We start from the raw sequence: 27,291 nt of genomic DNA on the forward strand, positions 1-27,291 counted from the left end.
CCTAGCTATTTTTCCCCTTATTTCCAAGAATAAGGGAAGTAACAACTGCTGCTTTTGCCATGCTGAGAAAGACGAGTGAGTGCTGGTGTTCCATGTGAAGTTCCTAACTTCCCTCTGAACGTGCAAGTATTGGGGTTTGTTGGAAGAAGGTTTCTAGTGACCTGAAAAAAGGGGCATCTATCACTACTACTTATAAACAATAAATAAAAGCTGGCCTTGCTACACCAGTCACTTTTTTGGCACAATAGCAGAGATCCTGGAGCCACTTCCAGCCTGTGGCCTCTCCTCCACACAAAGCAAATGCAGCAGAGAGAGCAGAAGCTAGGCTGGCAGAAGCTAGGCTGGTGCAGGCTGCAAATGGAACTGACAATAGAGCATCCAACATCCCTGCCTGCTGCTGGGGGGGGGTTTCTGTGTTGATGTGGTGATCTCTTCCCCAAAACAGCCTGCTTTCTCTTCTCTTCTCTCCACCCAAGAATTTAATTGATGGAAAGTCTACAGAAACATTTCCAAAGCTGTTATGAATTGGGGGAATGCAAATATAATGGGAAGAGCAGACCTCTCCTTAAAATGTCTGAACAAAGCACAGTAGCAAGCAGCTCACGTGTGTGTGTATATATGTATTTTAAGGCTAGAAGGGGTGGGTCAGACTAGTGTTTCTGTGACCTTTTCTCAACTGTGTCTTGCCTTTCCTGACTGCTCCTTCTCCTTGCCCTGTCAGGGGACTTCTACTTCCTTCCCGCTGACCTGCAGGGCTGCAGGCAGCCTCCCTACCCTTGTGGCAGTTCCCAGCTCTGGCTCTGAGCCCAGGCTAATAATCCTGACAGATTTTACTGGCTTGTGCTCTGCTCCATGCCTTGCTGTAGGGGAGATGGTGTGTGAGGCTGTGGTTTGCATGACTTTAAGCATCACACTGGCCCTGGGGAAACCCAAACCTCGTAATAAGCACCGGCTGAGCCTCTGGTAGAGCCTGGCTTTGCTCAGTGAGGCCTCTTGCTTCCCTACCTGCAGGTGACCGGCTAGCACAGATGTCATCCAAACACACCTTCTAATTGTCCCTGGCTGGCTGGCTGCTTGTCAGCAGTATGGGGTTCGGGTAGAAGTAGGAGGTGTTGATAGCCAGGAAAGGAAAAATTCATCATCTACCAGAGAAGGGTAATGAAGATCTCCTCTCACCACTCTCCCCACGCATCAAAGCACACTTAAAAAAAATAGAGCGCTCATCTTTGACCCCCATTAATGACTGGCTTGGTCTGTGTAAGAGTTTTATGAGTCTGTTGCTGCTCCCACAGTGTTTAATTATTTAGAGCGTGAGGTGGAGGTTTGTGCTTTCACTGCTGATGGTCCAGGGTTCAGGCCCTCCTGGCGGGACAGGGGGGTTGGTTACAAAGGCAGACTGGCTGGGAGTGCAGCCTCTTGCTCTGAGGAGCCTGAGGGAGGCACGGGCTGCAGCTGTGTGGTCCTTGTCACGGGGAGCGTATCCTTCCCATTGTGTGAATTCCATGTGACTGTGTCATGTTGAATTCAAGATCTGTGCCCTTATCTTCAGGGCCCTTAACGGTCTGGACCTGAGATACTTTAAGTGACTACCTGAGGCTCCGGGGTGGGCACACTTGTGGCAGATCCTGCTGAGACCCCCGGTCAGTGCTAGAGGCTTCAGGGGCTGGTGTAAGACTTTGGCAGCAATATCTGATTTATCAGCCCTGGGCTACAGGCCTTTCCCATTCCCTGTGGTAGCATGCCTTTGCTTGCCTTCTTTCTGTGAACAGACCCCTCCTGTTTTCCCCAGATTCTGTTCTACACTGTAGCAACCAGTTTTCCTGCTGTAAGATCCCATCTTCAGACTGCTGCTACCTTCCCTTTGCAGTACATCAGCTTGTTCTTGCCTTTTCTACTTTTTCTCACCCAGCACTTCTCGGCTGCTAATCATCCTGAGACTTGGGAACACAGAACAGATATAAGGAACAACCAAAGAACAACACTGATGTGTCCTTTGTGCAGCTCATGTTCCCAAACAGGCAGCTGGTCAGCTGCCTGATATCCTGCTGACCATTCAGCCAGCTTTCCACTTCTAGTGGGGAGATACCTGGCTCTAGGCCTACTGAATGGGATATGGGCTGATGTGTCAGCTGGCCAGCTGAAGGGTCACACTGATGATGCTCACCTTCTGGCTGCTTCTGGAACGGGTAAATTCCTCTTGAAATTGGGCCACCTCTTGCGTTGGTGGGTCCATAGGGCTTGCAGTGCTCATCAGTGCTGAAATGACAGAGCAGCAACTGTTCAGTGCAACTGTAAGTGAAGGCTTATTTCAAAGCAAAAGTGGTTGGTATTGGTGGATCTGAGTTTGGCTGATAGCCAAATAAATGGATGGATGGACTGCGCAGCCTTATTTGATGTGGAAGGTTCACACTATATTTCTTGTACCATGCACATCAATACTGAAAATGCCTATCACAGCAGACACCAGGAGCTAGCAGGTCACCTGGTGCAGTGCTGCTGCTGAAGGCTGAGCTCATTGTGCACGCTGGGGCTCGCTGCTGTGCTCTGCTGCCATTTCTTACCACCCTTAGCTCAGGGACCACTTGAACCTTCTCCTTCTCACATCTGCTCTCCTGCCATCTCCTCGTGCATGCTTGATCTCCTGTTTTCTGCCATAGCAAGGGCCTGTGCAGGCTCTTGGTTGCATGCGAATGGGCTCTTCATGCCACCCCTATTTAGCCTGGTTTATATCTTCCCACTCCTTTCCCTATTCCTATTTCATTTCCTCTGGTATGGAACTAATGTTCCAGGTTATGTTGGGAGATTGGATTGAGCCGAGATGGCAGAAAGAGGGTGGAGGGGAGGAAGGGGCTTATACTGATGTGAGTTTATGTTGTGAACTCAATCTTTAATATGTTGATTATTGTGGGTCTGGCTAAATCAGCCAGACCTGCTAGACAAACGCGTGTCCTGCCTCCATATTCTACTCTGTTTTTCTATTTTTTCTTTGTTTTTTTTCCCTGAAAATTAATAGGATTCTACCCATTGATGATTAAAACAACGCCTGGAGTTTTGGAATGGATCAGATGCATCAATCAAATGTTACTACATTGCACCCAAAGAGAGGAATGCCATCCAGCTGGGGGTAGGGTTTGCTTTTTCTTTGCCCCCATCAGTATTTAGAGTTATTGGAAACCTTTTTTTGTTTTTAAATGCAAGAACTTTTAATAGAAGGTGTTAGTTTTCAAAATGAATTACTTTATTCTGTGAAAAATTGACCGCCTTTTCTTCTTTTGTGGACATGGGGCAAGGTTGTACCTCTTCATATTCAAAATGTTGTTAATAATCTTGAGGCTTTGCAGGGCTTTGGTAAAGAAAACATTTCAGTAACCACTTCAGATATTTTTGGAGGGAAATTTTCTGTTTTAAATGAAAAGTAAATCTATTCTGATTAGTAATAAAGATGATAATAACTTATTTTTTTTCAGAAATGTCAAAGTTCAAGTCGTTTGTCCCAGTTCTTGAAATTAATGTAAAACAGACTAATACCCCTGCATAAACTGTTCCCTTTGCAAAAAGGGAGAGGAAGTGAATAGATCAGTAGGAAGCTGCAACGCTTTGTGTATTGCTTATGGGCATGGGGCTACTCTGGCAGCAGGTATAGCATGAGACCTGGAATGAAATGAAAGGTTGGTGAGAATGTGAATCTGGAGCCTTGCACGGGTGTAAAGCACAGGTTGAAGCCCGAGAAGCAAACTGAAGTGGCTTTTTGGCTCCCCTCCACTTGCTAGAGCACAGCTACCCTTTATCCTCTCACTAGTATTGGCCCTTGGCTGTCTCAGCAGAGAGGCTGCAAGGACAGAGCACTTACCTGGCTCCCAGAAGTGGGATGGACTTTCCAGGTCAGGCATGAGAAGATGCGTGTTAGGATTTGTGTCCGGATGTAATGCCCTTCCAGCGTTGCTCACTTGAAATTTGAAGCTCCTTATGCTTCACGTAAATTTCCTGTTCTTGTTAAAATCGCTTTTGCTTTAGAAATGAAGGGTTTTAAAGCTGAGTGTTTGACAGAGCATGCTGCAGAATGATTCTTTTCTCCTTAGTATGTAAGTTTCCTGAATGAATGATTTTGAAGTAAAGTAGTATTTCCCTGCAGAGCCTGCCTCTGTTAAGTCTTTAGACTGTCGCAGCAACAGCAAGACTACTAGTGCAGTATTAATAATTTGTGTGTGTCCCTTATTTTGGACCTTTGTCAGTCATTTCAGCCTCAACAGGCTGGAAGAGATGAGAAAAGCAAGTATAAGTTTTGCTGCTGTCCTCTCTGCATATGTTCTCAAGGTAGGCAGAGGATTTGGGTCTCCAGGGAAAGTTTATCTGGAACCTTTCAGCAGTGCTAAATTTACAGAAGTAATACCAGAACACAGCACACCAATGTCTCATTTCAGTCATCTCTGCACAGGGTTGTACTGCTTTTGTTGGACATCCGTAACAAGTGTGGTTCAGATGTTTGTGAGCTTTGCCTGATTGCAGTAGGTGAGGGAGAGGTGAACTTTTTATCAGCCCCTCCTGTGGGATGAACCCAGCCAAGGCATTGTTGCGTGTGTATAATCAGCCCCAAACGTATCTGTGCTGCCACAGCTGTGCATAACTTTCCTCAAAATGGGGCTTCCTGTCCTTGATTCTCTCCCTCACCCTCTTCTAAATGGAGGGAGATGGTCAGCTAGTTTGTGTGTTTCCTGACTAGGTCTCGCTTGAGGGGAGAAGCAGAAGACTCTTTGAGCCAAATGAAAACTAGTCTTCAGAAACAAGGCTGATGAGAGGGTGTCACCAGAGAATTCAACTGGTTTAAATACAAACTGCTGGTGAATTCTGGAATTTAGAGTTGCAGGTTTGCGCTTGGTGTTAGCAGTTATGTGAACACCTTCCAGCTTGTCTGTCGATTAGGTACTTCTTCAAATCCTGTTGGAAGCACGGCACTGTGTTCCAGGGAGTTTTGGAGGGGCAGTGGTGTAGCGTGCCTGAACTAGTTGATGTGTTTCAGCAAGTCTTTGTTCTTGCAGGCAGGTACTGAACAGTTCGAGTCAGATTGGTCTATTTAAATGGTATTTAGCAAGCAGATAAGTAGTTTGCAGGAAGTTGGAGAGTTTGCTTCCATTTGCTGCTCATGGTCCAAAGTGGTTGATTCACCTCAGGGAGTAGGAGACCTTCAGGTTCTGTGCTGCTGGGTCATGGATGGATGGATGGATGGGACTGTTGAGGAGAGAATATTCTACAAGGACTTAATCTGTGTCTTAAGCTTGAAATAGCTTTACTGAGGAAAGACATTTCTAGAATAGTTGTTGGGGGAAAACTGTTTCTTTAAAACTGGATTATATTATTTCAAATTCAGTTTTTGACTATCTTGGCTTGGAAAAAAGTTTGGCTCAAAAATGACTCTGTGTGTGCAGAAGGATCTGCAGAGAGATTAACGGATAAGAAGAAACTTGGTCTAATTGTTTTGTGTTTCACTCACTAAAAGAACTTTTAATTTGAGGGTGAATTTTTCGCCATGATTTGTACCTTTGTATTTCAAACATACTCTCTTCCCAGATTCTCTGTTTTGTTAAGTCTTCCTGAGAACTTGTATGCACAGTTTCAAGAAAACAGGATGTAACTGAGTTAAGATTTCTTGAACTTAAATGTTAATACTTGAATTGCATAGCTAAATGGCTTGGCTGCTGATGAATGGTTATAGTTCAGAAAGAAACTAAGATACCTTGTTGGACTTCAGACATCTCAGTTGCAGCAATGAGAATTTTTTTTTCCTTTTTCTCTCTTTTGGACTGATAAGCCAGGAGCCTTACTCCTGGCTCTGCACTTGTGTGCTTCATCTAGTATACACATGTATTTGTATCAAAGGACTGCAAAGGAGCACTAGTTTCTTCTGCAAAACAGAGAGAATTGGGAAGATGAGTTGGAAGATTCTCTTTCCTCTTTCTCCTTTTTTTTTTCTTTACCCCCTCTCCCTCCTCTTTACAAGAAGTTACTTTAAATAGGGAGCTGTTCAGCAGGTTGCAACCAGAAGTCTATAATAAGATCTCTGTTCACTCTCCCTACTTTTTCACATGCAAAGTTGTGGCTGTAATTATATGACAGCTGCCCTCTTGGCTGACATGCAGCAGATTGAACTGGGGATCTCCAGAGCTAAAAGTGTGAGCTGCTACTCTGTGAGCTGAAGCTCTATAGCTGGAGGCTGTAATGATCTATATCCTTCATGACTGAGTGTAGAAGGGAGCTGCAAAAAGCGTTTGCTGAGTTATGGTGCATACAGAGTACTTACTGTGTACATGGTTACTTCCCAGGTGTACTGGAAGCTTTTTTTGAGTGGTTTGTGATAATTGTACAAACTGTTGTCAACTCATGGGTGCTTTAAAGTGATGCTCCATTTTGAAGCCTTTCTACCATAAATAAAATAACTTTACTAGCCTGTTAGGCACGGACATTTGTTGCTGTATGTGTAAGTTGTGCTGAGGACAAGGGACCCTGATGTTACTGAAGTCCTTCAACTAATGCAATCTAAGTAATTGGTACCAATATTGAATGCTGTATGAAAAATCCTGCAGCACCAGTGACATTCAGACAAGTTTGCCTTTATGCTTTGCCATTACAGTAGGTTTTTCATAGATGGCACCATGGGAGCTTTGTAAAAGCAAAGGAAGGAGAAGCTGGAATTGTTGTAATCCTTCCTGTTTCCCAAGGACCAGGAAAACCTGAGCAGTGCCAAAGTTTGTCAGGCTGAGGAAAAGTGAAGGGAAGCAGAACCATATGGAGCTTCACGAGTAGTGTCAGCCGTGGGTAGCTTCTGTAACCAGTGTTGTGGGAGGGGAAAGTGTGTTACAAGTTGAGACATTAATTTTGAACTTTGTTATATTCTTAACACCTCCTTTCCCCACATCCCCAAACAAAAAGAAAAAGCAACCCAAAACCCATACCAAAACCCAAGCCAAAAGGGAGATAGGCATCTGATAGCTTTAAATGGGGTAAAATAAGCCTTTCTGTCGATCTGCACAGTTCAAAACCGAGTTGATCTTTCCCCATTCAAAAAATATAAGAAGGAAATGTGTAAGGGATGCAATTAAATGTTACATAAATTAAAAACCGAGATAGTCTTTCAGACCTCCAATACTTAAGTTAGTGCCAATCCAGTGTGTCAGAAACTTACTTGGTACCATATATATTATCCACAGGGACATTCTCTGCTGTAAATTAAGATAATTTTCATATATGTTAGGCCATGTCCAATTACACAAGTCTGACCATACTAAGTCATAATATAGTAAATGCCCTTCCTCCACTCTAGTTGCATCCTCCACTGCCTTTCTTTGTGTGATTTCATGTGCACAGGGTTAGTACAAAGATACGTGTCGCATGGCCTAAGAAATTCCTATTTCCTCACCTCCCATTCCTGTCCTGTACTGCCATCATCCCATTGATTATGTGGATGCAAGCCTTGGTAGGACTGTGCTGTAACTTACATCAGTGACCTGCTGTGGATCAGAAGCCCTGTCCCTCCAAATATGTGAAAAGGCCCAGGCTACAGTGATCTAGTTTGTGGTGCTGCCTTGCAAGCAGCAGCGTCGGCAGAACTGGGGAGATATTGCAGGAGGGGCAGAGGAAATTTCTTAAGTCTGTGTTACTCCTGAGGCATCTTATGGGACTGACCCCATCAGGCCATCTCATCAAGTCTTGGGGCTCGATTCTCTACTGTCTGGCCCATCACTCCTTACAGAGACAGTGGGATGAGGCTTCCCCCACTTCCCATGGGAGCCTGTTCCACAGCCTAATAGACTTCACTGTCAGGAAACATTTCTTGATTATGCTTTAACCATGGGTGTCAGACTCCTGGTCCCTGGGATGACCTGAGCCTGCATCAATACAAGTGCCTCCCTTGCATGTGCTGCCTAGAGCCTGCTCCCCCTTCTCTGGCATTTATTGTAGGCCTGTTTCAGCTATAGGCAGCTGTACCTTGGCTCAAACTCTGCTGTCCTTAGTGCTGCTGTTGGAGGCTGTTGCAGAAGTTGAGATCTGGGAGCCCACATCAAGGGCGTGAGTTTTGATCTGAGGTGGGCTAGTCACACAGAGTATGTTTTCAAGAATCCAGGCTGCTGGCAAGCGAGCAAATACATGCTGAAGCAGCATTCGTGTGTGTCTCTACCTTGGATAGAGTCAAGTCCAAGGAATCTGTTACAGCACAGCTATCCCCTGACCTAATTACATGGCTGTCAAACCCAGGATTGTGGATAAGACTCCAGTATCTTCCTGCAATCAGTTTAAAGCAGGGCTCTTGATTTCTTTTATATGACAAAGTTTGTGCTCTCTATGTTGAAGAAGCAAGGAAGAGCAACCCAGCCAAACTGCTTATCTGCGAGACTGTAGAAATACCAACCATAGGGCTCAGCAGTGAAGACTCTGTGCAGTGTATTCAATCTGGCAGGTGTGGGTGAAGAGTCTGCCTTGCTATAGCTCCTCAAGGAGTGACTCTTCCATGGCTGGTGGCAGTTATGGCCAGGTTGTGGTTGCTGGCTGTGAGCGGATGGACAGGTTTCCTGGGGAGAACAGCTGTGTCACAGCCCTGGCATGCAGTATAGCATGGTTGCACTAGAAGACTTTTTTCCCCCTACCCAGCACATAGCTGTTGTTTTGCACATATGGACTTCATGTAAGCATTTGCTGTTTTCCAGGTCTCTTTGTTGCCAGTTTCTGAACCTCCTCACTTTCTTGTATTTGCTTTCCAAGGTGGGATGAGTAGAGCAGGTTTCAGTGCTGCAGAGGCAAATATATCGCTGACTTGTATCATATCATTATGAAATTGGTGCTATTTTCCAATCTGGTTCTAGTACAGTCAGACGTTTTGCTTACTCTCCTATCTGCTTCTGTAATATCAGTAGACCATGTTATGTGACATCTTTTTAAAGAATGAATGTAATTACTCCAGAACCAGAGGGTGTATGAAATGTTTGGATAATGACCCATTAAACTGTTCACAACTGGAATGATTGTGACACCAGAGACCTGAAGTATCTTTCTTACTATTTCTCCTGTTCCCCTCCTCTCTGCCCAGGGTGGACCCTCTACATTCTCATCCTGCCTCTGTATCATCCAGTTCATGTCCCAGTTCCCTTCTTCTCACTGCTCTGCCAGGGAGTTATTTCTGTGGTGTCTCCACGCAGTTCCTGCTCCTCACCAGCAGTGGGTTCTTATCTTCCTTTCTCCTCAGAGGTCTTTGTCCACCCTTCATTGGTGCTTTACCATTGTTGGCTCTTCTGCATAGCTCTGCCTTTCCTGACTGTACTGTCTGCCTCACAAGGGAGACCTTTTTGCTTTCCTCCATTCCCATTTATGGGAATCTAGAGGTGCGTAAAACATGGCCACAGTGTCACCAAATTTTTGGATTTTTTGTGTCCTCTTTGGCTCAGCGCATCTCTTTCCTGTTAGCCATGCATGAAGTATCCCTCTTCCCTTTGTTTTCACAGGGTTTGCATGCAGGTCTTGCTCTCCTGGGACTAAGCGTCATGCCTGTTGAATCCGAGGGTGCAGTTTTACGAGTGTTGTTTTCAGCAGTTCCTGCTGCTGCTCCTGAGCTGCTTGTTCAGCTGTGTCAGTGCAGCTGAACGTGCTGCTGCACATTGAACTGGATCAGGGGATTGATCTGGATTAAAGTAGCCAGGGTGGAGAGGAAATCTGCTTAACCCAGTGATTTGCCCAAAGAAATACTTGAGAAACTACAGTTTAAGGGCGCTTTGACTTGATAGCCCTTTGACTAACAGTGGTATAGAAATCCCTTGTTTAAATGTAGACTTGCTGCCTCCCACCCTTCAAACCCTCCTCCCAAGTTATTAAACACCAGCAGCCACCTGCTTCAGGCTTAGAGCAGCTGCTGCAGGTTAAGATGTGCTGTGCAGCTGCTCTGGGAGGCATGAGCCATCATGCTGTTTGGAAGGGATGAGGACCTCCTAGAGTAAAATGGACATGTGTCAGAGTGTGCAAAATCATCCTTGTCGTGCAGTACTGCAGACTGAGAAAAAGCTGCTTGCTTATCGTAATTGCTGGTCTGGTTTTACCCTGAGCCTTTATTAATGTTCCAGGACATTGCTGTGTCGCTAAGTCTGTGAAATATAGCATACCTTTGGATGCTGGCTCAAAATGTTGTAAATGCTTGCCTCTGCCCTGCTCTGTGGGATACATTTAACCTGCCCCATCCCACCCAAGCTTCAAGAGTGGAGCCCTGTCTGGTGGTTCTGCTCCTGCTCTTCCCCTCAGCTTTCTTGCACCCTTCCCTACCTGATCCATTCGTGTGCTCCCAACTCCATGCTGTCCTGGGTTTAATTTTTGTTTAAGATCTTCGTTCCTTTAATGACAGCGGGAACCGAAGGCTGTTCTCTGTGGGGGCTGTGGTGCGCGGCTGTGCTTGAGGTAATGAGACTTGATGAAAACCTCTTGTTACTGTGGCAAGATTTCTTCCTTCTCTATGTTTAAGAAAAGGGGGGGGAGGGGAGAAAAGAAAAAGTGACAGACCCTGCTGGGTATGTTAATATATTTTTAATGGCTTCCATGTGGCTAACTGAGGACTTACTTGTCCAGCCTGTGAGAAAAGGGTAGCAGCATGTTATTCTTGTGCACCTTTGACTGAGCTTAGCTGGGAGTTGAAATGGGAGAGAGGGAGGGTTGGATGAAAATTTCACAGAAATCCTCATGATACAAATGAAATCTGCTAGAGATGGAGGGGGCTGGCAGGGAGAGGAAGATTGGATCCCAGATACCTCCTCCCCTCCCCCTTCCCAAATCTTCCTCTTTTTCTGGAATATTCCACTGTCTGCTATCATCAAGAGAGCTACTGTCTCAGACTGTGGTTTTTCTACCAGTGATGAGGGGAGAGATTTTTCTGAAATAATTGCTGTATTTCTGGTGAGAAACAAAAGGGTTTACACTATGGTGGCAAGCTGGGGAAGGGAGGGAGCTGGGGGGAATGCAGGGGGGATGCTGGGCATTTTCCCCTTCCAGCCTTAATGTGCTGGTTAAGCTGCAGGCAGGACGAGGCTGGTGGTCCGAGCTGGCTCCCCGTGGCAGTGAGGGGTTTTGCTGCTTTCCTGTTCCAAAGGCATGCAGAGCACTTCTGGGACTGAGGGGCAGCCAGGCTGGGGCAGGTGTAGGTTCTGGGGGTCAGGAGCCCAGTGGCTGGGGCGGCAGGTCAGAGCAGAGATGTGCTTGATAGAGCTGTGAGGAGAGCGGGAGCTGCTAGTGAAACATTAATGCTGCATAGCCCTGGAGAGAGGGGGGGAGAGCAAACACCGAGGAGTCCTGGCACTTGGTGTGTGCCAATTAGATGGAACAGCCAGGAGAGGATGGCCCTCATGACACATTGGCAGGTTGGCTGGAAGGGTTATGGTCAGGTACAATGGATTGAGCCCACCCCCAGCTGACTCCTGATTGCAGGAGGGTTGGGGGAGCAGTGACATCTCTTCTGTCCTTGTATTCTCATTCTTAGAAAATGCCAGTCAAGGGCAATGTAACCCTGGGGCAGGAAGGACTGAAAATCAGGTAGACACCAAACCAGGGTTTTCCTTGCTGCCAGCAACTTGTTGTTTCTCAGGAAACAGCTACTGTGCCAGCTCTGTATTTCCCCTGTATTCAGTGACAAGCTTATCTCTCCATGTCCACTCGCGGAGATCTGTCCACCCAGTGTTGAGCCCATGTGGCTTGTGGGGCCTCCTCCCAGTAAGGAAGCCAATGCATGAGAGGCGTGCTCTCGTCAAAGCCATAAAGGCATGCCAGTATCTCTTGAGGCAGGTGCATGGCTGGGGTCACTGCTGGGATGAGGCTGGGAAGTTGTTTTCTTGAGTCACTGCCCAGTCCTGGAGTAGTGTGTGTGAAAGTTGGCAACAGCCCTCGCCTGGCTTCTCGTTTCTGTGAAGTGACTGCAGTGCTGGAAAACATCCTGCTGCAGATGAATTCTCCTTCTTGGTGGCAACATCACTGGGTGTTCCTGAGGCAGCATCCCAGCAGGGTCAAAGCTCCATTTCTGTATTTTTTGGGGAAAATTAAAAGTTTGACTGTATATTTAATTTTGGAGCCAAGAAACAGTGCTAGACTGGCAACTCTTGGGATATCCTTTGTAGCCCGCCCCTGCCAACGTACCAGATTGCTGACTCCCAGCCAAACTGTCCCCTCTGATTTTTAAGTCACATAAAAACAGTTTGTGGGAGATTTCTCTTAGGATACTGTAAGGTTCTTTGCGTTGCAGAAGGCTGGAAGAACATATGGTGAGTTACTGATATCTGTCTGAAAGGACAGCAACTTGTTAGCCTGCACTGACTGGATTGCTTGGCTGATCTGACCATACCCTTATTTAGACTTAAATTAACTTTCAGCTGATTTAGTAAAAATAGGTTTAGTAATGGAGCAGGCAAATCGGGGGTACATTTGCATTCTGTATAAATCTGTCTATACAGGCATTTAAAGTCATTTTACCCGTCTTCTTAAAGTGCTTCTGCATGTCTCTCCTGTGTGTCCCTGTGCAGGCAAGCCCTACTTTTCGATGAGCGTCCACTGCTTTCTTAACCCAGTTTTCCAGCTGGGCCGATGTTGCTGATGGCATCATGACTTATCCAACAGCATAAGTGAATGTGAATTGGCTCAAAATAAAAACCAGGGACCCACTAGGCTCCTGGTCCTGTAAATTCTGGGTTGTTGAAGCCCTACTTTGCTTGAGTAGCCAACAATAACAGTCAGCCAATACACTCATATATTGTTATCTTTACTCAAGCCTTTTCCACTGATAGTATGCTTGTAAAAAAATTGGAAGGTTCATGTCTCTCTCCTTAAGCATGCTCTTTAGCGTTGAGTCTAGTTTAATTTTACAGATGACCCAAAGGGAATGTTTATTTTACACTGGGGTTGTACCAGTTTGTCTCCCCCATTCACCCTGCCATAATGGATTTAAAAAGCGGTACTGTCATCAAGCCTGATCTGTCTAAGGCTGCAATAAAGAGTAATGTGTGCTCTGTGTTTTAATTTTTTGGAGGCCTTAGTTAGAGAACTGCTGCTGAGGTGTAACGGATGTTTCTGTGCTTTAATTGTAGATAAGAGAGTTTTGATTCCTCTGGCTGTCTGCAGCTTAAAATAACTCAATAAATACAAGTCTTGGTATAGACAGTAGCAAAAGCAAGTGAAGACCATACAGCATTTAATGTGGACTGAGTAAAATCCCATTCTCTTTTAACATCACAGCTTTCAGTTTCTCACTGCTTAGGAGATATAATTTTCTTGGTCCACTGATTGTCATAGTATTTCAGCCTAGAAAAAACTTTCATTGCTAGATGTGCAAGATGGGGGAGGTAAAGGAAATGGCCAGAATTTTTGTCTTGCCATTTTTATGTGGTATGTTTTAAAAAATAAAATTCTCCCACAACAACAAAAACCAAATCACAAAGTCACATGCACCTGTCTATTTTTAATTTTAAAGTTTATTTTAAGGTCATCTCTAACAATCTCATGCCACAAGCCTCTCGCTGTACCATACCCTCTGGTAAGAGGTATTTCCGTAGCCCTGATTTTCTGTAGGCACAAGGCTGTATGACACGGTCTTCTTGCTTTCTAGTTGTTTACTGAGGACACTGGTTTGTTTTCATAAAAGGAACCTATTGGGGAAGGTCTCAGGAGACTGTGGAGTATCTTGCTGATGTTGCTTGCAGGTAAAAAGTGGGCATGTTATTTCCTGGTGGGGGAGAAGGGAGGAAAGGAGTTTAATTCCTTATGTGAGAAGGTGTGCACGCAGGGCTGGGGGAAGGCAGCTGACACAGGTGCCCATGGGACTCCAGTGAGGGTGTCCCAGTGATGTGGCAGTGAGGTTTGTTCATTAATTTAATAATGCTTCACCCCAAGCTTGCCCCCTTGCCTTTTCTTTCGCTCCTGTTAGCCCTTCCCCCTCCTTGGGAATTTGCAGTCCCGTTGGGGGAGTTGAGAATTGCAGCCTGTGAACTGCACCCAGCAGCTCATGGTGGCAGTTGCGGCTGCTGCTAAATCAGCCAGCTGAGCACCTGCTGTCTCCTGCTAAGGGAACTGAGCAGCCAGCGATTTGTTGTTAAAGTGACATTGTCAAAATAAAAATCCTGTTTTGAGAAGGCTCTTCCTTGCATTCCTGAATAATGCACTGGACTATTAAACTAAATGAAATTTAAGAAATTGCATTGGTCTCCCATTTGTAGCCAGAGGGGATGGCCTTGAGCATTAGGTATGAATTACCTACACACCCTGCAACCACAACTTCATGTGCTGAGGTCGATAAATTGACTTCCATGCAGCTTATTAGGTGGGGCTCTTTCAGAGTGACCTTATTAAAACCTGGAGTCCTCTTTGGACATTAGCAATCCCATGACTGTTTCCTTAAGTATAAGGGAGGGTGTTGCTGCAGTGTCCTTGACAAAATCTCTTTCTTCCCCAAAATATCTGCTGAGATGGGCATGGGCCAATCATTCACCGAGCCTCAGACACGATGCAGCATGTTGCTGAGTGAACAGCTTCTTCTGTGAGAGGCATCAAAGGCAGATATTGGCCTCATGCTAGTGTAAGGACTAAGACTACTAGCAGGGAGGCTCTTTCCTGAACGGGTAGTTGCATACTGCACTCGATTACATTGTATTGTTGGTGAGATTCCTGGTTTTCATTAAAAAAAAATCGCAGCTCTATCGAGCCAGCTGTTGTATCATTTCGTAACCTCAGACTGTTTCCTTCCCTCCTGACCTATCAGTTTGGTTTTGTAGTGCTTCAGAGCTGCTGCCTTCTCTGTCTCCTCTTGAACTTCCTACCCCCATTCTTCATGTGCTTGGCCACATATCAGCATCGAAATGCCTGTGTGCTCAGATGGGAGTTTAAAACTGCTGTGAGATATTTAATATGTGGAAGACAAAACTGACTTGCCACAGACATGTGGGAAAAAGAAGGGAGTTACCCAGCCTCCCAGACTGAGGCGCGAGCTAGTGCCTGTTCTTCTCTCCCCTGCCTCCCAGCCTACTGAGAAAGTTGAAGGTTTCTGCCAGAGCATCACGTCTCTGCTCCTGCTTTATCTTCCAGCGCTCTTTCGTGGCCATTTTCTTTTCATCCTTGCTCAGAGCACCTTGGGTGGCACAAAGGAGAGAAGGGGCCCTTGTACTTGACACGGGCTCTTTTGTTCAGGAGGGAAAGAGGAGCGCTGTGGTTTGGGCACTGTCCCTGGCTTTGGTTCCCCTGTTCAGATGCTCTGCTGTCTGCAGAATGGGGCTGTTGCAGCCCGTAGGGCTGGAGGATGTGTCTGCTTACAGGCTGCAAAGTGCTTGACAGCGGGAGAAGGGAAGACTGTGGATCAACAGCTGCAGAGCTGCCCCTGCCCTGTGGTAGCAAAGTGGAATTGGCACCTTGGGGTTCGCTGGGAAACAGAGGGCAAGAGCTAATAAAAGATCAGTTTCTAATCTTCTGTTTTGGGGGGAAATGCTGAGCAGCAGCAGAAGTGCTGGAGCTGCTGATCTACAGATTGCTGTGGCTTGGCTTAGTCTTGTTTCACATTATGATTTTCTATGAGCTTGTGTGTGTGTGTGTGTTTGTGTTAATGAAGGCTTTGGTTCAGTACAAGCTGTTACCACTGGACCACAATTCCTTGGGTTTTTTTACAAGCAAGTGAATTTTCCCAATGTCCTGCCTCTCTGTATGCACATGCATGCACATGTGTGTGCATTTGGGGATCTGTCAGGATGGAAAGTGCAGTGGAAATGTAAAATACTATAATTATGTGCAGTGTTCATTTCTATTTTTGCTCTGCAGTCAGCTTGGCAAGGGGAACTCTGTGTCTGGGCAGTCTCATATCTGATCTGATCTATTTGTCTGTGCTTTTTTGCATTGTGGTTTACAGCCCTGCAATTGAAACCTTCAAGATTACTTAAAGATGGAATGAGACCGTGCTTCCATTGAGCTTTGTAAAGGCCATTTCTTCTAGTGCAAAATAATGGCCCTAAATGACTTGACAGTGCTCCTTTTAAATCCACCACTTGGTTCCTGAGGGGGCAGGGGTGAGGAGGTAATGTATAGGTCTTACAGGAATAAAGCCAGTGTTTTGTGCTCCCTTGTGGCTCTGCAGCAGTAGCTCACTGACTGACCCTATTAGCAGAGCTGTGCTGTCAGCGCGGGTGAGTCCCGCCTGTGGATGGGGAGTGAACTAAACAAATAGTGCCAAGTGAGGCTGCCACAGGGGGAAGGGATGCTCCCTTATAGCTCCCTTACAGCTCTCTTATAGCTCAGTGGTAAAAAAATATCGGAGTCTCTCCTCCTCTCCAGTTCCTTTGAAGATGCAGCTGTGGGAATGACAGGTCTGAGAAGTTCCAGTACAGGCAGTGCCATGCATTGTGGTAGAAAAGCAGGTGGGGGTACCAGAGGGGTGCATTTATCTCTGAGCCACTCCTGAACCTGTGCACCAGCATCGCTCTTGGAGAAGCTGCAACTAGTGCTGGAACCTCTTAGGGATGAGAGGTAGAGCCGAGGCCTCGATCAATCGTTAAAGATCCCACTGCACTTTTCACGAGATGAGAGGACAATAACCTCAGTGTCCTGGCCAAATTCCAGTTCATTACTTTCTGCCTGTCTAAAATTTCCCCTCTCCCTCCCCCTGCCGTTTATCCTGGAGAACTTATCATTTGCTTCCTCTCCTAATGACTCACGGGTAATGCTGCTGGCACACAACCGATGCTTTATTTCATCCTGGTGATGAGGGAGTGATCCCTGTGATTTGGAGTCTTTGGGCTGAAAGAGGTGCTATGGAAACACAAGGATGTTTGGAGTGTACATATATATACAAAAGTGCTGTTGGTTACTTTTCTCTTCAGCAGCTGTTTCAGAACAGGTAAACAGGTTTTCCAGCTGCATCTTCCAGCTAAATCCAAATCATAAATGTGTGTGTGTGTATCTTCAGCGTGTGTGTGCGCGCACAAGCCTGTCTCTTCCCCCCCTTCCGTCTTGGAACAAGAAGAATGTGTCAAGCCCTCTGGCTGCAATCCAGGACTCTCCGTGGAACTATAAATCGACCCGTCAGGGAGGGGGAAAGAGATTAACGTTGGCCGTCTTCATTAGTGAGTCCCCAGAGGAAACCGGGTCTGCCATGAGCCGTGAATGAGACCAGCTGAGAGAGGAGGGGGAGAGTTTGCGGTTTTTATCACTGCCTCCAGAGACCCTGGAGGAGTGGAGGAAAAGAGTGTGATAGGGATGGGAGGATGTAAAATGAAGGAAGCTGGAGCTTTCCAGCACATTGCTCGCTCCCTCATTGGAGGGCAGGTAGCTGTTTGCTGCTCCTCTGCGCCAATCCCTGACCCGTGAGCCCATGTGTGTGGCTGGAGTACTTGGCATGCTAATTGGGAGCAGAGAGGAGCGAGCCCAGTGGCAGTGCAATGCCCTGCCATGCTAAACAAGTGCCAGTAATTGCATTCAAGGTACTTTCATTATGTCAGATTTTTCACAGAACCAGAAAACTGCATTTATCACGAGCGGCATAATTCTTCCTGGGCATTGCTTGGGGTGTGTGTGTGCTTAATTCCCTGCCCCCTTCCCCCCCCGAAAGGTGAAAATAATTCTTGCCTTTTTTCAGTTCTAACTTGCATACAGATTTTTACAAATAGCTTCTTTGAGCTTCAAACAACAATCTCTTTCTTCTTGCTCTGTTTATTGTATGTGTTTGCACTGCAGGCACATGCAAACATGCATGCACTAATGCACACATGTACTAATTGTTGTTTTTCCAGGCTGGAGGAGGATATGGAGGCTGCAACTGCAGCTGGTAATATTTTAGGTTCCCTTGTAAAGTCCCCGAGAGTCTGAATTCTGGTGATGCTCCTACCAGTAAAATCTGGTTTAAGCTGGTAGTTGTCTTCCCCCCCCCGCTTCTTGCAGTGAGTGACGCAGGCTCGACAGCTCCAGATAGTGATGCTCTTTATTCACCGAGCAGGCATCACACATCATGGCAATACCAGCTATGCATGCACACTGCTTCTGCCAGGGTACCTACCCGTGACCTGAGGGGACCAGAGAGGGGAGGCTTCTTGTCGGTGCCCATGTGGTCCTTGTCACCTCTGCAGCACGACAACAAGAGAACCAATTAGTGTCAGTTGTGGTGGCAGTTCTTACTGATGGGGACACAGACCTGGCTTAGATGTGAACTGAGACATCATACGTCTTCTTGCTCTGCCTCCCTGTGGGGTGGGGAAGTCACACTTGGGAGCAAGGGATCTCCTCGGAAATACAGCCAGTGCCTACAGCCACTCAGGTCACTGGAGGTGGGAGAGACCTTTACAGGTGATTGCAGTTACCAGTGTGTGTGGCAAAAATCTCTGCTAAAACTTGTTGTCCTCTTCTCCCTGCCCCCTCACTGCTGCCTTTTTGTTCTTTTGCTGTTTTCCCTGTAGACATCTGACTGCCCTCAATACCCGCACAGCTTCTCATGTCTGCTTTACCTTGATATCCACCGTCCTTTGTAAAATACAGTACAAGGCTTAGCCTTTGCTTTCACGCACCCCACCCAGTGCTTAGACACCCCTGGTGTGGAATTTGTCAACTTTTTGAAATAGTTTTTTAACTAGCCCTTGCAACACAACTGCGACTTGTGCTTCTAGGCAGTTAGTATTTACTGAGTTAAGTGATGTTCCTTGGTAGTAAGTAAAAATAATAATCCATTTTTCTGATATTGATAAACTTGTTTAAAAATACTTTGTTTTGTAAAGACTGAGTCATGGCTTATAGTCCCTGGTGTCAAGTGTTTGCAGGCAGAACTGGACAAATGAATAATGTTTCAAATAGAAATGTGGGCAGGAAGAAGAACAGAAAGCTGGGGCTGCTGTTTACGTGAAAGGAGAGCCCTATGGGTGCTAAAAAGTGGTATTTCAGGTGAGTCAGCCCCAGACTAGGTTTAAAAACCAGGAATCCTGCTGCTTCCTAGTTCCCTTTTACACCTCTCACAGTTCCTAACTGAGGAGCACGCACTGATGTTTTGCCATACGTTGGAAGAAGAAGAAATAAACGATGACGAGTAGAAGGGTAACTGCACTGTGGTGTGTTGTAACACACCACCAGCTACGGTATCACTAATGAACAAGCTGAGGGATGAGTTATTTACTCCACGATCTGGACAGAAGAGGCCACCTTTGCTGACACCCACCTCTGAGCAGTGTGAGGGCTCTGCACTGAGAACAGTATGTCATCTGCTGCAGCAAAATCCCCCTTTCCTTGTGCAGCTGGATCCCCCTTGGAAACCTCCAGTTCAAGCCTGATCCTCCTTAGCTTGTGGTGTGGCCTGAGATGATTTAGTCTGTGAAGCAACCTGCTGCGAGCTGAGGTGGAGGTCTTTGCTCCTGGGGAACCTCTGTCCTGGTGGAAGAGTGGAGGAGGCACAGGAGGAATGTAGCCTGCTGTGGGGGAGAAGTGCTGCAATAGATTAAAGCAGCTGCTGAGGGACTACTCCAGTGAAGCTTGAAATCAGATTGTTTGACAAACATCATGTTAGAAGCACCTGGCTGGTTCTGTTTGCCCCACAGCTCCCTACCTCAGAGAAAAAACAAGGATTTTCACTGCTCCAGAAATGCTTCACTCTTCCCTTCCTTTGATGTGCCCCAGAGGGTAGATTGCCTGCCTGTGGTGAGCCATGGGAGTTTGCTGGAGTTGGAGGGTGGTAGAATGCTTTAGGAACCCCTCACCCCAATGGCACCCCATTGTCTGAGAGACAGAGAGCTTATGGAGAAATGAATGGGTTTGGTGTGATTTTATTTTTTCCCAGCTCTGATTTTTGTTCTGCCTCATTTGCATATTGTGTTTTTTTCCAAGCCTCTGCATCTCCTTTTTTCTTTTTTTTTTTTTTTAAATTATCTTCTCTCTGCTAAAGATTGCTCCCTAACTCTCAAATGTCCCTCCCCCGCCTCACTCCCCCCACCCCCCCTGCATTTTTCTTTCATCCTTTGTTCTTGATTGCTTTTGCCCAGGAGCAAATAAAGGAAAAGGAAAGGATACCATCTTTCTGTGAAATACAGGAGAGAGAGAAAGGCAGGCAAGCAAAGTTGTCAGCCTGGCAGAGTGAGACTGAATCCATCTCAGGAACACGTTGCGTGCCTTGAACACACGAGATTCACTTCCTCCATTATGCTTGCTGTGCCATGCCATGTGGCTCTGGCCCTGCCAGCCCTGGATGGGACTCCCCTGCAAAAATGTTGCTTTTGGCATCTGCTGCCCTGGAGGAATGAAGTGGGAATCAGGGATGGACCAAAACCGCCTGCCGTGTCTGCCTAGATTACTAACAGGGTCCCATGCACGGTCCCCTCCTGGTCCTGGTCCCACTGTGAATCTGCCGTGTCTTTCTCACACAGGAGTACAGGGGTAATCATCTGAAATGTGTGCGCACGCTGGCTGATACATCACATCTTCTCTTTCCTTCCATCTCCTCTCCCCCTGCATCAGCAGCGCTGCCATCATCTCTCAAAATCAACAGGCCATTACAGTCTGATGTAACTCAATGAGTACTCTGAGACAGAAATCCTGCAGTGTACTTAAAAACCCTAATGTAGAAACACAGCGCTGTCCTGCAATCTCCTTCCGCCTCGTTTCCTGGTTTCTAATGTAAAATCAGCATTGTTTCTGTGTCTGCACATAGGTTTTTTTAGCAGAGCAGATTGCTAGGATTCAACCAGCTTTTTATTCCCTTTCAGCTCCGAGAGTCTCAAATACAGAGTCTGATCTCTTCCCCCCCCCAAACTTCTCACTCTTCTGTTAGCTTTTTGGAGCAATGACTTCAGCTTGTGCCTTGGGAGAGCGGAGGTCACAGAGACCTCACAGAGACCCTCTGTTTCATCTGCCTTTGCCTGTCTGGCCTGTCCCTCACCAGTGGAACACGTGCTTTTGTTGATCAGACCCCGTGGGTTGGCCACTGAGGTGAAGATGGGCCATGTTGGGTTTTGCTCAGCAGAAATGTCCTTCTGCTGTTTACCTCCTTTCCCTAGAAGAGCTTTATGTTAGATGTAGCCTTACATTTCACTTCTCTTTCTTAGTCCCCTCCCCCAAGTTTTTGTTGTAAACCCTGTTTCTGCCCTAGAGGACTCTGATTTTTAATCCTTACTGGTGAGGGGCATCTACTTTCCTGATATTTGCAGGTTATTCCTATTTTTCGTTGGACTCTTGCATCTGAGACCTTGGTTGCAGGTCGATGCACTAGGGTAGCACAAACTTTGCTGTCAAATACCACAGAACAGGATTTTTCGTTATTATTTTGGTTACATGTGATAAACATGAATGATGGATGAAATTGAGGCAGTGGCTGGATAAATCGTGTCTACACTCAATGGTTCTTCCAAGCCGCTTACCATGGCATTCTGCTGGAAGGACTGGGGTTCATGGCTCCTGTGTTGCTGCGTAGTTTGCTTTGTGCCCGTGGAACAGTGAGGTGCCAGAGACACCTCACCACGCTGCTTGGACCACTGACCATTCAGTCTGATACACTGCCTCGGACATCGGAGCTGGCTGTGATGCCGGAGCTGAGACCAAGTGTTCTCGGAAAGCGAAGAACTACTCCACTGTGGGTAGTTTGGAGCAATGACCCTGAGAGAGAAGCTGCTTCTTTATGTCTCTGTCAGTTGGCTTTTGTATGGGTGTATCGAAATGCGTGGGTCTGCACTGGTTTAGAAAAGTCTAATTGCAGTAAGATACTGGCCAGCTTTTCTTCTGGGCTGTCAAAGCAACTCCATGTGCTTCTCTCCTGTGGCTGCAGAGACTGATTTGGCAAGACCTCCTCTTGGGTGGTTCCTGCATTTAAGAAACTTCATTTGTCCTCCATGTCCAAGTATCCAGAGAGCTTCCTGCCAGAACTGCAGGCACTGGAGATGAAAATGAGGGATCCCTCTGTTCATACTTATCCATACTTCCAGCTAACATGTTTTATAGCTTATTGCCACTGGTCCCACTCACATCTTTACAGTTGTTGGAACAGCTTGAGCTTCCCTTTACCTTCCCTTCTCTTCACCCCCTACCTTGCACTCCTTTGGAGAGAGTAGCTTCTTCTCTGCCTTGCTGTAAAATCTGTCCTCTGGTACAAAAAAGCTCCTGTACAGCTGCATGACTGTGGAAGGGACTTGCTGACCATATCTGTTTTGTCATTTCTCTCTCATGTTTCTCATTTAATCTGAAAACATTCTCTTTTCCCTCTCTTGTCCGTCTTAGCATTTCTTTTCTCCTTCCGTTGTAGATATAAGCATTTGAGCCAGTTGGGAATATTGATTAAATGTGGTTTTTTTCTCTTTTGGAAAGTGTTAAACAGTAATAAGTGTCTGTCTAAGACGCAGCATTTCATACAAGTTTCACAGGGAAAGGAATGTGGTCTTGTCTGGCTGCCCAGAATATCCCCTAGCCTGCCAGCGTAAAGGCTGTCCTCCGAGCTAGAGCAAAGCCTTTTCTCCTGACAGGGTGGGGTGGTGGGAAGAGAGGTTTTTTTACTGGCTTTCTTTTTCAAAACAGTGCTGGTTCCCAGTCACATCTGGGGACAGCAAGAGGGGAAGTGACTTTGGAAACTAGCTTTGTCACCAGCAGCCAAGATCCAGCTGTGCCTTCGAGCCCTTCTTTGTGGAGAGGGAATAGAGGCTTGTTTTGTTTTGTTTTGTTAAAGCTTTAAAAAGGTGTGTTATCTGCTGCAGCATAATTAAGGCATTCTTATATCTGTTTGACTTGGGAAGCTGGCACAAGATAAGTTTTTCCTGGAAAATGCCTTCAAAAGGTGTTGGAAGGTGAAAGAGAAGGATTGGGTGTCAAGTTATGAACCAGGTACTTATTGATATGACGCACTAAATTATCGCTTCTCAAGCTGCAGGTTGGTATTAAGCAGTCCTTGGCAGTGCCATGGCTGCAGTATCGCTTAGAACATGTGCAGCTCCGGGAGAGGAGAGAAGATAATACCATCCCACTGGAGGGAAGGTGCCCGGACGAGGACTCGACACACTGTACTTCAAACCCAAGCCTGCCTCTCCTGATGACACTGTTTAGCTTCTCTGCATTTCCAGAAGAGGATGTGCTGGAGGGCTTCCCTTTGTAAACTCTGGCTGTGGGCGTCTGATGAGGAAGGCAGGAATAAGTTTGAACCCCTTCTGACTGAGCTGGGGGTAGGGAAGCAGATGGAAGAACCTGAATGAAAGGAGGCTTGCACTTACTCTCTACTGTTCACTATTTGGAGTTGAAATCTATGGCTTGGAGATGGGGCAGTGCTGGGGTTGGGTTGCAGGTTTCAGGTAGTTTATAAGAGCATGGCTTTGTGGTGGGCCAAAGTAGATACAGATCAGCACAGCTGCCAAATGGAATGGGCCCAGTTGCCTCCCACGTTCCTTATTACTGCTGCAAGTATGCTCTGGTAAACTAACTGAGTAAAGACATCATTTTTCAGCCAGATCTACTCAGGGAAATATGCTGAAGAAGGAGGAAAGAGGCAGGAGGAGCTTCTTTGCCCCTCTCAGCAGAAGTAAGGACTTGGACTGTCTCGATGTGTTATCCAACAACTTGTTTTCAGCTCATTTAGCTAACTTGTCTGTCTCTACCCTTTGCCCTCTCCTGTTATCCCCATTCAATATTATTTCCCAGCTTTATGAGGGTGTGATGGGGATATTGCAGGATGAGAAGTGATACGATGAAATGTGCGTGTGTGTGTGTGTATGCATGCACAAGAGACCTAAGAATAATTTCTGCTGTCAGAACCTCTGTGGGGCAAGAAATGGCATTGCTGAGGTCTGCTGACAGGAGGGAGCGGGTTTCCCTAGCACGGCCAGGTCCATGCGGAGCCTTCCAACGTGCTGCCTGGCCGGGTTGTGTTGTGCTGACTGCGTGACTCAGCCGAGCACTTACCTCGGTGGCATTTCGCAGTTTGTCTGTAACACAATAGCGCTGGAGCGCTGCCGCCCATCAATTCTGAAACTAAAGGGGGTGGCAGCAGTGGGCAGAAATCTATTGATTGCGCCGTAAATCAGAAGGCTAAGGGAGAAAGCCCGATTCCCAGGAAAATTGCAGGTCTGTCTCTCACCTGCTGCAGGCAGGAGAGTCTTTCTCCCACCTCTTCTAGGTATATGCAATATCTGTACTTAACTCTTTTGTGTACATTGGTAGTCTGGAGTCCAAGATCAGTGATAGTTCTTTCCATGTTTAGTGCAGGCAAATGATGGGATTTCAGCAGGGCTGAATTAGGTCTGGTCATGGTGCTAGAAGACTGAGCCCTGCTTGTAAAGGAACTCCAAAGAGAAATGGGACAAGTGGAGCTCATGTGAGCTGGTGTAGAAAAGAGGCAGAACTTGATACCTTTACTGTTGGGATTGATGCCTGGTTTTGCAGCAGAAGACAAAAATCTGTGCCATAGGATTGCCCCTCTTCCTTTTGCAAGCAATGGGTTCTACCCCTTTGTGCCTCGGGAACCACCTGGCTTTGAGAATGGAAAACTGGAGAATTTCCCTGGTGTCAGTCTGTGAGAGGAAACAACTCTGGGAAGAGCAAAGGTGTTGCTCTGAGGTGGGATGTGACTAGGTTAATGTGGGACAAAGTCAAGTGTCAGTGCCAGGGCTGAAGAATGCATTGGAGTTCGAGATTTGGGGGACACAATGAATTGCTGGGCAGGAGATGGACAGATGGAGAAAGATCTTGGAGGAGGTCCCAAAATTGCCCTATTTAATTTAGTACATTTGGGAGAGTCATCATTCTTCTCATCAGGCATATGTTTTGGGAATGGGCCAAGGGAGGTTTCAACAGAATCAGAATCACAATCTCAGCTTTCTTTTCTTTTTTTTAAAAACCAAACAACAACAACAAGAAGAAAAAGGCACCCCCCACAAGAACCCCAACAACAAAAAAGAAAATCAACCAAAAAAACAAAACAAAAAAACCCACACCCAAAAAAACCGTAAACCAACAAACCAACCACCAAAAAACCCCAAACCCTCAATCTAACAAAAAAAAAAAGAAATCTCCAAATCAGACTCACTATTTTGGGATCATTTTTATATGCACTGAGAAACCTTTAAAACATAAATAAAAATCTGTTAACTGTTAATATCTCTTGATTTTCTTACCCAAGTATAAATAGGAGTTTCAAACAGATTCAGGACAGATGTAGAGGCAACTTGGGAAAAGTGGAATGACAGGAAATTATGTTGGTCACAACTGAAATGCTCAGCACAACCAAAGCACATGAGCTAGTGAACCTTTTTTACAGCACACGTTGCCCCTGTGCCACAGACTGTTAATTTTCTCTTACCCGAAGCAGATGGAGAAAACCTTTGGGGATGGGATTTTTCTCCTGTGACTGGAGAAGAGACTGTGCACACTCTGGAGAGAGAAGAGTCACACCTCTTGCTTTCCTCTGTCTGGGTTAGCAGGAAAGCTGCATGAGGATTCACGGCTATACGGGATCCATGTTTGCTTAAGGTGCTGAGGGATGCTGAGGTCAGGCGAGCTCCCCTGCTGCAGTGGGGAACTGCTATAATAACTACTCTTTCTGCTGTTATGGGCCACACAAGGATGAGATATTTATTAGGCTAATGAGCAAATTATAATTCAAAGCTTTATGATGAACAAAAAAAGAAATGTATGTTAGCTCCCAACTGGTAATGGTTGTAGGATCAGACTCGCAGAATTCTTGAATTTCAAAGTTTTCCCAAGTGACCAGTGCTTGGATGAGATGCAGCCATATATGAGTATGTGGTTATATTCTTTAATGTAGAAATGCATGTATGCGTCGTGGTCACAATATGGAGAATGAGAGGAAAAAGCAACCTTACCTCATTTCCTGCCTTTTTCTATGTCAATTCCCATTCATAAAGCACAGAGAAGGGGTATTTTTGTTTCCTAGGGGTATATTTTTCTTCCCTCCACTAAAAGAAAATGCAGAAAGCTTTGGTCATGCATGCAAATTCAGCTGTGTTTGGTTTGTGGCGCAGAGGTCTAAGTATGCATTAGGACATGACCTGCCTAGTGTACCTGTTTTGTATCACCTCCATATACAGAGGGAGGTTTTGTGTACGCTGTGCTATCCAAAGGCAGTTTTGGATTACAGTTTATCTGAGCTGGAATCAAATCCTCAAGGAGAAATGCTCTTTAATCATTCAAGCTGGATGCTGCCCGAGTTTTGGAATCTTGCAAATATGTTGGCATTTATGTAATAAATACAAACTTTAAGAGTGTTTCTTTTCCTTGAGGAACTCTTGACTTCATAAGCTTTTATTGTGAGCTGGTTGTTAGGGCTGAGAATTTGCCACTGACTCCCTCTCCCCACCCCAAACCAAACAAATAAATAGAACCATATGTAGTTGACTTCATCCTCCAAACTGGCTCTTCATAGGCTACTTCCCTATGAAATCAGCAGCATTTTTTTTCCTTTCAAGTTTTGAGACATGCCAGACCACTGGAGGCTGCATGGAGAAGGAAGATGTTAGCCCTAGTGATGACTCCTAAGTCAGCTGTCAGCTCAATCCAAAATATCAGTCATCTTCCCATAGCTAAAGTTGCTGCAACATGTTTTTCTTGCCATGTTCCCTGTGTGAAATGAGCTGCTGGAGCAAAAAGGGTTTTAAAGACATTCTTTGTTGTTTGGGTTGGTTTTTTTTTTTGTTCAAAATAGAAACATTTAATCATCTTTTTAATCATAGTTTCAATGTACAGCCAAACAATGTTATTTTTTTCAGTGGCTGTTTCTGGTTTAGACTCATCGTAAATCTGTTTCAGTTTGTCAGTGGTGCGATCCAGTTCTGACTATGAAGTGACCCAAGTACGGATCAGTCTGATCCCGCATTTTATTCTGTACAATATTACTGACTTGCCATGTGGTCACTTATAAATTTATCTTTTATTTCCATTATCTTTGAAATCAGAGTAGCTCTTGGTAAACTCTCAAAGGTTTTACAGTTGTTTAATATTGTTGATATTGGTAGATATTGTTGATATTGGTAGAACATGGACCACAGCTTAATGATAGAGAAGGAGGGATGCACCTGGTGACCCAGCAGAATTAGGGTGAAGAGCATGAAGAGGCAGAATGGGACCAGTGACAGTGACAGAAAAAAAGGGAAGTTCAGACCAAGGGGTACCAGAAAGGAAGCAGAGCACAAAGGAAAGCAGTGATTTGGAGAAAGATGGGCTGAGTTAAAGAGTTGGAAGAAAGAAAAGGGAATAAGGAAAAATGTTCATTCAGGTCGATTAGCTTTATAGATTACCTTTATCTGATTTTTACTTCTGAGATGTTATCCTCATGTTTCTAAACTTGGGGCA

General features: G+C 45.8%; 1 protein-coding gene across 5 annotated transcripts in view; it reads left to right on the forward strand.

Annotated features, from left to right (window-relative positions):
• Positions 1-27,291, forward strand: part of TCF20 (transcription factor 20) — a 136,424-nt gene that overhangs the window by 8,982 nt on the left and 100,151 nt on the right. For 4 of the 5 annotated variants that reach the window (XR_001876862.1, XM_017827637.1, XM_017827642.1 and 1 more), the window contains exon 2: positions 3,014-3,124. The exons of the other annotated variant lie outside the window; for it this stretch is intronic. The gene's annotated coding sequence lies outside the window, so the exon portion shown is untranslated. The remainder of the gene's footprint in view (positions 1-3,013; positions 3,125-27,291) is intronic. 5 annotated transcript variants of the gene reach the window in all.

Source organism: Lepidothrix coronata, unplaced genomic scaffold, assembly GCF_001604755.1.
Source record: "Lepidothrix coronata isolate B3197 unplaced genomic scaffold, Lepidothrix_coronata-1.0 Scaffold141, whole genome shotgun sequence".
Lineage (NCBI taxonomy): Eukaryota > Metazoa > Chordata > Aves > Passeriformes > Pipridae > Lepidothrix > Lepidothrix coronata.